Source organism: Zeus faber, assembly GCF_960531495.2.
Source record: "Zeus faber genome assembly, chromosome: 22".
Taxonomy (NCBI): Eukaryota; Metazoa; Chordata; class Actinopteri; order Zeiformes; family Zeidae; genus Zeus; species Zeus faber.
The window spans coordinates 17,721,346-17,736,345 of NC_137209.1; positions in this window are offsets into that span (position 1 = coordinate 17,721,346).

Here is a 15,000-nt window from a genome sequence, read left to right on the forward strand (position 1 = left end):
CCGGGGGGCAGAGAGCGGAGGACAGGTTGAAAGTGTTCACACTGATTTAAGAGCGTCGGGTTTGGGGTTAACGTGTCCGGGGACGGGGCCTCTGTGCCCGCTCCGTGAGCGGAGGGAGGCGACGGGGAGAGAAGCGCTGGTCCAAAAACGAAACCGATTCGGTTGCCTGGTCCGACGTGATGTTCGTCACCTCTGGCGCCAGCATTACCGAATGGAGCTGTAACAGTCATCGCTGTGGGAACAGACTCCGTACGGAACTTTTCAGTATAGGAGGCAAATGTGGGAATGATTACCTGCCTTAAATATCCGGCTTGGACACTCGGTCCAGTGTCCAAAAGTATTTTATTTGACCGGACAAATTCGAACCTCGTCGGTCATGTTTTAATCACGGTCGATGTTGCGCTGCCCCTTGCACGGACCTCGCGCGCTGCAGCGAGCGCTCAGTCCACGGCTGCCCCGCAGGGCGCGGCGGTCGGCCCCCTGCTACCGGCGTAGCTACCAGATGTGCTCGGCCCGTCAGATCGGCTCGGCAGGCGCACGAACCCCGTGGCAGGCTGGCATGCGGGCGCCGGGCGCAGCACCGGCCCGTCTCATCCGTGCCATCGGGGAGGTGGAGCGGCTATGTTTTGTTTGAGCCTTATTACCCGACATGTTGACCGGCAAGTTTTTAATTGATGTGGGGTTTTTTTTTGATAAGTTTTACCAGCCAAAAAAAAGCAACATAATTACCGGAGCCAAACATCAAGGAAGTGAATTAGTGCCGTTAAGCGTAATGCACTTTTCCCGCGGTTTCATACCCAAACACAAACATCACATGGCGGGAGAACGGGCATCGGGTGGAAATTTTCCATTTTACAAGTCAGTGAAAAAATGACATAGTGTTGCTTTAAGTCGAAATTCCAAGTTGGAGATCCCCTACAACTCGGGTGTAGGCAGGTGTGCAGACACCTATAGAATTCACAAGCTTGCCAAAAACAACACACACATTTTTTTTTTCCTGTCCGCATGCGATGGAAGTCCACCGCGTGTGGTGCTGTTCTGATTTGTAATGAGAAGAGAAGAAGGAAGCGCAAACCCCACAAGGTGGAGTCACGCGGGCGTGACGGATGCAGCCCGTGAGCCCGGGCCCGTGAGCCGCTGCCCGTCCCGCGAGGTCGCAGGCTGCATTCCATTCAAGTCGGAACTCGGAAAGATCCCGCCCGCCGCACGGAAAAGTGCAGCGATGGAAAAGTGCAAAAGGAACGGCCATTTAAGTCTGAGTTCTGAGACCGAATTTCGGGGGGCAGGTGGCTCGGGCCCGGGGCCACTGGGATACCAGACCAGACGCCCCTGCAACATGGCGGCCGGCGCGCGCTGCTCACGGCAAACGAAGGCCGCTTTGCATGCTGGCCATTGTTTGAAACCATTCTGTGGTTATTTTCTTTTTTAATGTTGACATGTGTTTCGTGGCTTTTAGAACTCAAAAGCAGTGAGACACATTTAGCTCCGGAGCGGAATACCTGCTGCGGAGCTCACCGAATATAAACAGTAAGACCAAATTACAATTACACCTCACGACCCGACGGAAACAACGGCGTTTATATTCATTTTGTCTATTTTGTCTGGTTTCTGGAGAAACAATTAAGACACCCATTAGAAGAAGTGTACTTCGCTATTCAGACCATAGTCTTGTGGAAACGATTTTATTGTCTTTGTATTTCACGTGAGAAAGTTTATTTTTCCATTGACTTCCATTCAATCTGAGGTTTTCTGGAGAGGCATCTCGCGGCCGATGGCTGAACCGCAGTTTAAAGCACCTCCGCATTGACGTCAACGCTCGACCATAATGCTTGCTGCTGTTGGTTGGTCGATCGCCGCTCTTTTTTTGGGTTCCTTTCTGCATGGTGTCACATTGAGTAGAGTTCATTTAGAATTTCATACAATGACTGCATTCAGGGACACGTTGGCTGAAGAGTTTTAATGACTTCTTAATTTGGCCTCCTCCATCTATTTGACACCTTTCTTGTGTGTGCAGCGTTCCCGGCTCTGGTTGTACGTGTGTATTACATCAAACACTTTGTAGTAAAGCGCCCAAGTATTTATTTAGAAGATTTCTGCAGGTCATCGCGTTCGCGAAAGGTTTCCCTGATATCTTTGCTCCGCAGTGTAATTTACAGACGACAAAACCATTTGAGAGAGAGTTCGACCCCTCGGCGAAGCCAAACCCCGCCACTGTGCGTAAATCATCCAGAACGCTGCTGCCAGAGTCCAGACTCGGAGCGATAAAACGCAAAACTTAACACCATGTTCTTCTAGAGCTGCTCCCAAGGTGCCCATTTCCATGCGGCAGGTCTATAGTTCAGGTTGCGTGCACAGCCAAGGGGGGAAGACAACACATCTGAGCCGTCCGCCACCATTTTCAGACGTTTTCAGCATTTGGAAATATCAAACCATTCCTGAAAAAATCTTTCGATACACATCATGTAATAAGGTAGTGCACGCTTTTCTAATGAAAAACGTCACTTAGTCCTTTCCCTCTGGGCATTTTAAGCATTTGCGACAGACCTTTGCAATCACAACACTTTGTGAGTTGTCCAGAACATGAGCGCGAAATTTGGGTATGTAATGGAGATGTGATCCGTCCAGAGGCTTATTGTACACAACCGGCCACTGAAGCATCATAATCCGCCCAGGCATTTAACTCACACCCCGCTCATTAATGCATAAGCCTCGGAGGAAAATGGGAAACAGGCAAATTGGTTAAAAATGTGCAAGGACCAAGCAAATAGGAAAATAGTGTTGAAAAATTAAAATAATACAAGATGATGAACGGAAGAGTGAAATTAATTTGTTTTTAATTTATCAGAATCAGTATCATCCGCACATTTACATATAATAGGAATTTGTCAAAGCGAGGATTGGTGAGTTTCGCGACAGACAATTGGCATAAAAAATCGGAACCGTCTGAAAACAAAATATAGTAAAATAAAAAAGAATAAAAATTCAAATAAAGATAAAAAAAATATGAACATTTCCAAACAACCACAATAAGCTGAAAAATACAAAACAGAAATAGTATATACACACACACGCACGCACGCACGCACGCACGCGCACACGCACACACACACACACATATACACACACACACACACACACACACACACACACACACACACACACACACACACACACACACACCACTACTTGGTGAACTATTTTACCATGTTTGGGTCTTTAAACAACTAATCACTACTCCAAGAGGGGGAGAATCACCATGGGTGAGACTAATAAGCATAGAACCAAACAACATGTACATGGAAAAATATAAAAATAGAAACAAACAACATGTACATGGAAAAACATAAACATAGAAACAAACAACAACATGTCCCTGGAAAAACATGAACATAGAAACAAACAATAACATGTCCCTGGAAAAACATAAACATAGAAACAAACAATAACATTTCCATGGAAATACATAAACATAGAACCAAAAAACAACATGTACATGGAAAAACATAAACATAGAAACAAATAATAACATGTACATGGAAAAACAAACATAGGACCAAACAACAGCATGTACCTGGAAAAACATAAACATAGAAACAAACAATAACATTTCCATGGAAAAACAGAAACAAAGAACCAAACAACAACATGTACATGGAAAAACAAACATAGAAATAAACAACAACATGTACAACATGTGCGGGGTTTATAAATGACAGCTGCAGGGTTTATGAATCACAGCTGTGGGGTTTGTTAATCACAGCTGCAGGGTTTATAAATCACAGCTGTGGGGTTTGTAAATCACAGCTGCAGGGTTTATAAATCACATCTGCGGGGTTTGTAAATTACAGCTGCAGGGTTTATGAATCACAGCTGCAGAGTTTGTAAATCACAGCTGCAGGGTTTGTAAATCACAGCTGCAGGGTTTGTAAATCACAGCTGCAGGGTTTATAAATCACATCTGCAGGGTTTGTAAATTACAGCTGCAGGGTTTATAAATCACATCTGCAGGGTTTGTAAATCACAGCTGCAGGTTTTTTTTAAATCACAGCTGCAGGGTTTATAAATCACATCTGCAGGGTTTATAAATCACAGCTGCGGTGTTTGTAAATTACAGCTGCAGGGTTTATGAATCAGAGGTTTATAAATCACAGCTGCAGGGTTTGTAAATCACAGCTGCAGGGTTTGTAAATCACAGCTGCAGGGTTTATAAATCACATCTGCGGGGTTTGTAAATTACAGCTGCAGGGTTTATGAATCAGAGGTTTATAAATCACAGCTGCAGGGTTTGTAAATCACAGCCGCAGGGTTTGTAAATCACAGCTGCAGGGTTTGTAAATCACAGCTGCGGTGTTTGTAAATTACAGCTGCAGGGTTTATGAATCAGAGGTTTATAAATCACAGCTGCAGGGTTTGTAAATCACAGCTGCAGGGTTTGTAAATCACAGCTGCAGGGTTTATAAATCACATCTGCGGGGTTTGTAAATTACAGCTGCAGGGTTTATGAATCAGAGGTTTATAAATCACAGCTGCAGGGTTTGTAAATCACAGCCGCAGGGTTTGTAAATCACAGCTGCAGGGTTTGTAAATCACAGCTGCAGGGTTTATAAATCAGAGATTTATAAATCACAGTTGCAGGGTTTGTGAATCACAGCTGCAGGGTTTATAAATCACAGCTGCAGGGTTTGTAAATCACAGCTGCAGGGTTTGTAAATCACAGCTGCAGGGTTTATAAATCACAGCTGCAGGGTTTGTAAATCACAGCTGCAGGGTTTGTAAATCACAGCTGCAGGGTTTGTAAATCACAGCTGCAGGGTTTGTAAATCACAGCTGCAGGGTTTATAAATCACAGCTGCAGGGTTTGTAAATCACAACTGCAGGGTTTGTAAATCACAGCTGCAGGGTTTATAAATCACAGCTGCAGGGTTTATAAATCACAGCTGCAGGGTTTGTAAATCACAGCTGCAGGGTTTGTAAATCACAACTGCAGGGTTTGTAAATCACAGCTGCAGGGTTTGTAAATCACAGCTGCAGGGTTTGTAAATCACAGCTGCAGGGTTTGTAAATCACAGCTGCAGGGTTTATAAATCAGAGATTTATAAATCACAGTTGCAGGGTTTGTGAATCACAGCTGCAGGGTTTATAAATCACAGCTGCAGGGTTTGTAAATCACAACTGCAGGGTTTGTAAATCACAGCCGCAGGGTTTATAAATCACATCTGCGGGGTTTATAAATCACATCTGCGGTGTTTGTAAATTACAGCTGCAGGGTTTATGAATCAGAGGTTTATAAATCACAGCTGCAGGGTTTGTAAATCACAGCTGCAGGGTTTGTAAATCACAGCTGCAGGGTTTATAAATCACATCTGCAGGGTTTGTAAATTACAGCTGCAGGGTTTATGAATCAGAGGTTTATAAATCACAGCTGCAGGGTTTGTAAATCACAGCCGCAGGGTTTGTAAATCACAGCTGCAGGGTTTGTAAATCACAGCTGCAGGGTTTATAAATCAGAGATTTATAAATCACAGTTGCAGGGTTTGTGAATCACAGCTGCAGGGTTTATAAATCACAGCTGCAGGGTTTGTAAATCACAGCTGCAGGGTTTGTAAATCACAGCTGCAGGGTTTATAAATCACAGCTGCAGGGTTTGTAAATCACAGCTGCAGGGTTTATAAATCACAGCTGCAGGGTTTGTAAATCACAGCTGCAGGGTTTGTAAATCACAGCTGCAGGGTTTATAAATCACAGCTGCAGGGTTTGTAAATCACAACTGCAGGGTTTGTAAATCACAGCTGCAGGGTTTATAAATCACAGCTGCAGGGTTTATAAATCACAGCTGCAGGGTTTGTAAATCACAGCTGCAGGGTTTGTAAATCACAACTGCAGGGTTTGTAAATCACAGCTGCAGGGTTTGTAAATCACAGCTGCAGGGTTTGTAAATCACAGCTGCAGGGTTTATAAATCAGAGATTTATAAATCACAGTTGCAGGGTTTGTGAATCACAGCTGCAGGGTTTATAAATCACAGCTGCAGGGTTTGTAAATCACAACTGCAGGGTTTGTAAATCACAGCTGCAGGGTTTATAAATCACATCTGCGGGGTTTGTAAATTACAGCTGCAGGGTTTATAAATCACATCTGCGGGGTTTGTAAATCACAGCTGCGGGTTTTTTTAAATCACAGCTGCAGGGTTTATATATCACAGCTGCGGGGTTTATAAATCACAGCTGCGGGGTTTATAAATCACAGCTGCGGGGTTTGTAAATCACAGCTGCGGGGTTTTTTTTAAATCACAGTCGTGGTGCGTTTGAAAAGTGAATCTCTTCCGTTGAAGGGAACGAGGTTTCACAGAGGGGTCAGGGAGGCTTCCCCCCTGCGGCGCCTCTTCAGCTTGGTGAACGGTCCGCGCGGGACACCTGGCGGCAGAACTGGGTCATTACAACCCCGCTCATCCCGCCCTCGCTCCGGATCGGAACCAGAACCATCCAATTTAGGCCGTTTCCTGCCGCTTCCCCGCGGTGTGGAATGGACTTTAACAACAGGAGGCGATTTGCTGGAGGACCTCATGGGACTGACTTCAACATTTACATCAACCAAACACAGGTGAGTGTTTTATCAGATAAGAGCTGTTAAAGGATGGATAATTAGACAGATAGATTGACTGATAATCAGACAGATAGATGGAGAGCCACTTGATTCACCCCCAGATGTAAACATCAGAACAATAGGCAGTAATAATAAAGTTGTCGGAATAAAAAAGGTGAAAACATTGGCAATATACAACAAACTAACAATAGATCTCTGCATCAATTCACAATTCACATTCTGCCAAAATAAGAAATTGTGCAAGTCTGCATGACTATCACGTAATATATTATGTTATAGTCATGTCATATTGGCTAAATAAACCGGAGGTGTATGTGAGCGTTGGTGGTATAGTGGTGAGCATAGCTGCCTTCCAAGCAGTTGACCCGGGTTCGATTCCCGGCCAACGCAGAATGCTCTTTTTTTTTTTTTTTTTTTAGTTCTGGATCTCAGTATGATTTGTGTTAAGCTCATAACGATTATTATAATAAGGAGTCGTAATAATAATAATTACTATTATCAGGATTGTAACCCCCCAATTACAATTACAAATACCTTGTTACTGTATCTATGTATATTTGCTAAATATCTGCACTTATACCAAAGTTACGCACTTTTGACTGTCTCCACCACATTTCAAAGCAAATCTACTTTTTTCCTCTACTTCATTTCTGATACTTGATATTCATATCAAAAGCAAGTCAAGGCAAAAAAAAAAAAAAAAAAACTAAAATGGAAAAAAAAATAAATAAATGGATCAATCAAAAAATGAGGGATCTCATGCGTGATTAATTAGATCCATATCCCTGGAAGTAACTTCATCGATAATATTTTGTTGTAAGTTATGAGGATCTGCACGATCAATCAGCTGCAGAAGTTACAGTAAAAATAGTGGAAGTTTATAAAGTACTTTAGTTTTAAAATGCATTTAAGAGGAAGTGTACACACACATATTTTAATTATATATATATATATATATATATATATATATATATATATATATATAAATAATAATAATCATCTCGCAAGTAGAAAGTCAATGTGCTTTACGAGAGTCATGTTGTGTCAGGGTATTTGTACGTTTACTGAAGAAAAAGGTCAGAGTACTTGACCATTTTTTGACTTCACTATGACTATTCTTTCTGTTGAGGTTGACTCGACTGAAGTTGTTTTGTCAATACACCAACAGCACGAGTTGAGTGTTGCTCTTGTATCTGGTTGAGTTTAGAAACAGGAGACGATGCATTTCGGTTTCATGTTGCTCCAATGATTGCTCATGTTAAGTCGCTTTGGACAAAAGCGTTGATGATCAATGAATAAATGTGAACGTTACTTCTTCCACCGCTGCTTTTTAGAAGAACCACAATCTGACACCGGAGCCAGACTGACCATGTCACATATTAAAGCAAACAGTTGTAAGTTTGTGCTCTCAGTTCTCTGTTTGAATCAGAATCACGGTGAGTTTATTCTGCCAAGAAAACATTTTTATAAACACAAGGAACTTGCCACGATGAGGATTGGTGCATTTCTCGACAGACAAGTTGCATAAAAAAAAGATTTAAGTCGGAAAAGAAATAAAATAATGATGAAAATGTTAACAAAAATAGCCGAATACACACCAATAGCTGAAAAATTGTCACACAATAGTCAAATATATGAATATATTTTACCGGCCACTTTGTTAGGTACACCTGTTAAATTGCTTGTTAACACAAATAGCTAATCAGCCAATTACATGGCAGCAACTCATTGCCTGTAGACATGGTGAGGATGACGTGCTGAAGTTCCAACCGAGCATCAGAATGGGGAAGAGGATTTAAGTGACTTTGAACGTGGCATGGTTGTTGGTGCCAGACGGACTGGTCTGAGTAGTTCAGAAACTGCTGACCGACGGGGATTTTCTGGCACAACCATCTCTCGGTCTTACAGAGAATGGTTCCAAAAAGAGAAAATATCCAGTGAGCGGCAGTCGTGTGGACGAAAATGCCTTGTTGACGTCAGAGGTCAGAGGAGAATGGGCAGACTGGTTCGAGACGATGGAAAGGCGACACTCACTCAAATAACCACTCGTTACAACCAAGGCTTGCAGAACACCATCTCTGAGCGCACAGCACGTCGAACCTTGAAGCAGATGGGCCACAGCAGCAGAAGACCACAGCGGGTGCCACTCCTGTCAGCTGAGAACAGGAAACTGAGGCTACAATTCGCAGAGGCTCATCAAAAATGGACGATAGGAGATTGGAAAAACGTTGCCTGGTCTGATGTGTCTCGATTTCAGCTGCAACATTCAGATGGTAGGGTCAGAATTTGGCGTAAACAGCATGAAAGCATGGATCCATCCTGCCTTGTATCAAGGGTTCAGGCTGGTGCTGCTGGTGGTGTAATGGTGTGGGGGATATTTTCTTGGCACACTTTGGGTCCCATAGTACCAGTTGAGCAGGGTTTAAACGCCACAGCATACATCAGTAAGGACCCCCACCAAAAACATGCACGCATCATCGTCTGACCAGCGATGGATAATTAACCATCCAAAAAAAGCACGTGTGTGTGTGTGTGTGTGTGTGTAGCATGTGTTGTAGTGTGGCGTGTCGTGTGATGATTAAAGATTCTTCTAATTCTTCACCAGATCTCAATCCAATGGAGCACCTTTCGGGATGTGGTGGAACGGCAGATTGGCGTCATGGATGTGCAGCCGACAAATCCGCAGCGACTGCCTGACGCTGTCATGTCAACATGGACCGACATCTCTGAGGAATGTTTCCGACACCTTGTTGAAAGAATTAAGGCAGTTCTGAAGGCAAAAGGGGGTCGAACCCAAACAACAAAGCAAAATCTGGGACCATAATGACAGGATTCTCGATTTGTATCAGCGGAGGAAAAAGTGTCATTTGTGCATCAATGCTGCCAACTATTATACTTGAACACAAAATACAGGACATCTGTAAGCCTGTCTTCTTTCCAATGGAATGGCTGGAATGACAAAATAAAACGTATTTGGCCCCACACCATCGTATCTGACGTTCACTCTTGCCAATGAAGTGCTATCGAAAGCAGCCTTTATCCGTTACAACCGACGCTTTTATGAGGAAATGATTGTAAAAGCCGGGATGTGACACAGCGCCGTAGTAGTGATGAATACATCTCCCGCTTTCCAAGCTGTAGACGGTGAACAACAACGGCGCCCATACATGTCATCGACCGTCAGTCTGTGCAAGCCTGAACGCCGGGGCTCAGGCCCACGGTATATCTAAAGAGACAGGTGTCCACCTCGTGCAGGAAATGCGGCAGGACGTGCGCGGGCAACTTCCGCATCCGGAACTCCAGGTTCCTGCAGTAGGCGGAGATGTCGTCATCGTTGTCGTCGTCGTCGTCGTCATCGTCGTCCCTGCCGCCGCGGTCCTCCTTCGAAGCCAAACTGTCCAGGGCGTCGCCGATGACGCACATCAAGCGAGCGGGGCCCTCGCCGCCCGGCACCCTCCTGCGGCGCTTTGCCTGAGGCCCGCTCGGCCGCCCGGGGGCCCCGGGCGCAGCGTCCTCCGGCGGGGCGCCGGACCGGGTCTCGCGGCACTGAGAGCGTGACGCTGCCTCGTCGTTCAGGTAGCTGGTGTCTGCTCCCTCGGAAGGTGAATAAGAATCGGCATCGGCTGCCAAAGGTTCCTTAAAAAACAAACAAACAAAAAAAAATGAACACCATGTATTCTTCCAACCGTTCAAACATTCACAATAATAAGGTGTTGTTAGAGACATTTGGTCGGGGTGTGGTCAGGTGCCTCTTTATTCAGATGCTTAAAAAGAAAAATACATCTTCCATGGGATGTTATGGGAGACAACGGGAGAGTAAAACCAAGTTCAGGTATGGAGGTATACATGGTCAACGAGTGGCCGCTTCCGGCAAATGAAAGGAAAAGAATCAAGAACCTGTTATTTCCACTCGACAAATAAAACAGTTGAGCTACCTCCGGAGTGCGCCCGGAAGTGGCCTCCCTCCCAAGCCCTAAAAACTGCAGCCGGGTCAGGATCCACCGCTGCCTCCCGGTCCTCGGCTCTCCGCGACCCTCAGAGGGTGGGAGCCTCCTGTACCTGCCGTACTGGGTCGGCAGAGATTCCCACCTCTTCTTCAGCTCCGTCTCTGAAAGTCAGAGGGCAGGGTTTCAGGGTTTCAAGCCCCGTGCCTGGTCGAGCGTGTCCGCTTCACGACGAGGCTCAAGTTAGCAGCCGATTCGCAGCCTCTCCACTCGGTGTTTTTTAAATCCCTCTGAATTTTAAGCCTTTTTTTTTATTTAAGTACACACAACCCACTTAAAACCAGCTCTAGGTCAAAACCTACTGTACTGAAGCTGTCAAACATGGGCTAGATTATAATAAGACGCCTACTGTGGTGTGGGGATGGTGTGGTTCAAGCAGCCACACCTGACCTGGATCTAGGTGATTGGGATCGGTGTGGCTGCACACCTGTGCTTGTTGGTTGGTCTAACGAGCAGCAGGTAAAATCCCCATCCCCACACTCACTCAGGAGAGGAGCCCTTGTCATGACCTGTGTCCATCTGCTCCTTAGCTTGTTCGATCAAGCCCCCTCCCCCAATTAACTTGTGTGTTTTCTACAACCCCGTCTTCTGTGCCGGAGGTCCCTGAACACGCCACTTGGGTGGTGCATGGTAGGCGGAACTGCTACTCCGACATTGCATTTTCAACGCAATTCTGTTACTTAACCAAACTCAGCTTTTACATTATGGGTCATGCTTGTTTGTTTACCACAACTTGCTCGCTCTCAGTTAGCCGGCTTGCAGCCGCATCATGGGTAGACAACACAACATTTACCTTGCGCTAGCCGAGAACAACAACAACAACAATCTTAAAGATGATTTTCGGCCAACGAAAATCTTACCTGATATGACAAGTTTATTTTGGATCTCGCGCCAGAGTCCCGTTTTCACCACTTTGTTGCCGTGAAGTTTGTCCGTAACGTCGTACAGTGCTGGCCTCTCCTGAACCATGGTGATCAGATGGTCTTCCACGTCTTCATTCCAGATGGGTGTGCAGCCGGACGTCGCCACAGACAGAGGCGCTGCGGCGGGGCCGGACGTCGCCACAGACAGAGGCGCTGGCCCACTGCAGGATTGCAAATGCCTGCACATATCATCCTTCCTTATTATTGTGACATCACAGCCAGGGCAATGGAAATGGCCGTCTGTCCTGCAGCCTTGGTGGCACTTGCAAATTCTCCTGTCTACAGCGAGAGAGCATTTTCAATATACAGTGCAACTCTACGGTGTATTGACTACACAATTTGCTTAATGATTTTGTATTGTTTCAAACTGACCCATAGGTGGGGTTTTTTTTTGGTTTTGTTACACCAAACTGGTCGGATTATTATTATTTTTTTTTTACGAGAATATACAACTTAAATAAGTGAAAAATAGGATGACCAAAATAAATCACCCACGTTGTTTCTTTTAGGGTGAGGATTGCACATAAAAAGAATTTAAAAATCTTGATCGATTATCTTTTAAATGAATGAACAATGGCGTCATAATTCCACAATAGCTATGACAAAAATTGCTGGACAACGGCCCATGTCCAGCCGCCGCACTGTGTTTCCCTCCCACAGTAACGCATTGAAAACAAAACTTAAAAGTAAGATTCCATAGCCTGGTGTAGGTTTTCACACAGATCCCTCCCTTATTATTATTATTTTTTTAAATCACGAGCATCCCTAGAACGGGTCACAAAAAAAAGCACAGGTCTCAGCCTCAAAAAAAAAAAAGACAATTTCATTTCACTTCAATTCAAAAGGTAAATGACCTTTGAAAGGAATTGCCGTCCTCAGATGTGTTCTCCAGTGCTGCAGTACTTTGGATCTTTTGGTTGGTTTGATGCCTGGACAGATGGTGCAGTGGTAGAGGCTACAACAGGCAGTGCAGCGCTGCACTGGGGGCGGGCATCCATCGACAATAATTGAATGGTGCATCTGCTGACGGAAAAAGAGCTGTAGCAGCAAAACGCGGAATGAAATAACTTTTGCATAACATGTTTGTTAACTTAGGTATAACTTAATATCTCAGCAGGACTCACTGGTCAGTGTATGGATAACTTAATATATCAGCAGGACTCACTGGTCAGTGTATGTAGAAATACATGCACAATCAGTGAACAGCTGTAGCATACGTAACTACATCACCACGGACATACTAACTTGTAATATATCTTCTACTACTACTATTACTACTACTACTACTACTACTAATAATAATAATAATAATAATAATAATAATAATGCTGCTAATGAGCTACCACAGGTTGTATGCAGTAAACTGCAAGCTAATGTTAGCTATCTCACTAACCTCTATGGGAAATTACAGTAGAAAGCTAATAAGCTAGCATTCGGATCCGTAGATGCATTTCCGACAACAAATAGTTGAGTGGGTGTATGAAAACATTATCAGCGTTATCGTAATATTTGATATATATTTTCATATTTGATGGCATGATAGTAGTATTACACTTACGTTACCTACATGTGGAGCGGTTCGGGGCTTCGCTTCGGCGTCTCCCTCCCACCAGCCTGAGCCTGTGCGTGTGCGTGTGCGTGCGCGTACAGGCTGATTGGCGTCATTTGTTCAGGTTTGTTCTACATTCATATTTCTGCTTCACTGTGTAATAGGTTATTATTGGATAGAACTGGATATTAAGACATGAGCCCTTTATTTTTCTGGACTTTTTCATTTATATATTTCTATATATAATTTTTTTCAAGTTGTATTGTTTTTCTCTTATCTTGGGCTATATCTTTTGGTTTTTATTATAGATACTGTTTATTGGTTGGTTGGTTGTTATGTTTACTGGTTTATTGTATATTTTGATAATTTTCTATTTTCTTCTTTCTTTTTTCATATTTTCACTGTATTGCCTTTATTGTTATTTTGTTAAGTGTCTGCCTGTCTGCCTGTCTGTCTGTCTGTCTGTCTGTCTGTCTGTACGAACTACACAGCTAAGCACAATTACTCAAATGAGCGTTAAACCATTCAGGAAACAACAACATGTCAGTAACATCAGCAGGGTTCCGACCGTGTCCTCGAGGTGCTTGGATTACGTCCTCGGAAATGTGAGTGCTGGAGTGCCTTGGAAAATAATCCCATTTTATGCCGAGGTGCTTGGAAGGTCCTTGGAGGGGGGCTGGGGGGGGATGCAATCATTGGAAAAACCCGTGAAATCGGCCCCGGTGTTATTCAAATCACAACGCTATAAAACATCTTATAAACATCAGCTCTTATAATAGTGGATGACAATTGCATTAATAATATAGATATGATAGGATATATAGATAGCATACTGTGTGTAGGCCTCCTAAGATACGGAATGGACAATGAATGAAAAGTGTATTATATTTGTTTTGCGTGAAGTCCTTGCAAATCAGTCATTTTGTCATGCCAGGGTGGACCCTGCGTCCAGGGGTTTTGGGCCCCAGGAAAAGATATCACATTGGGCCGCGCCCTAATGTTCTAATACTCTTTTTTAGGGCCCCTGTCAGTCACAGGCCCTTCGAATCACCCACGGGCCCCAGCGACAAGCGCCGTCCGCACCGACCTCCCCGCCTGCTCTCTTACTAAAACCCAGGGCACGTGGGGACTGTCGGCGGTGAAAGCCAGATATACCAGCTGTGGCCTAAGTAATAGTGGAATGTCTGCTATCTGTCAAGCGCAGCAGCCGTGGACATCCCCTCCGGGCGGTTCAGTCAAAGTCAATATCCTGAAAATCTCGGTGATTTGACAATCTGACAGGGAAGTTGAAACGAACACGAAACCGCATGTGATTCGTTGTCCGTCGGGGAAAAAAAACCCAATCACCCCGAAATGAGTGCGTGTCACAAGCGCACAACCTTCTCAAAGACACAGAGAGATTTGCTTCATTTTGATGCTGTGAAACGTCTTATCTTGTGCACACCCCCGAATCGTATTCATTCCATATGATTTACACGCCGTGTTAATGTGCAATCTGGAGGGGATCACACGATGGTCATCCCAACCCTGCTGGAATTTCACTTGGACGCTTGTGTGTGTAATGGCTCGAATGCTGCGTTCCATTGAAACTCGGAAATTTGTAATTCCGAGACCCCGCCGAGCCAAATGCATTCCCCCCATCGCCTCTGCTCTGGAAAACATTGGACGTCCGCGGTGACTTTGTGTGAGTTTCCCAAGGACCTGCGCAGGAGCTCAAATCACAGAGTAGCTTAGATCGATGTTAGACCTGTTTTCCCAACAAACGAATTCACCGTTAAATGTGCGCGCGCGCGCGTGTGTGTGCGTGTGTGCGTGTGTCGCCCCGTCGCGGTGACGTCGTATCTGTTATCTGGGCAAACTCGGGCCCGAGCGATCCGTCCCGAAAAATTCCGTTTTATTTGCGCGTTCCTTTGCGCTTCACC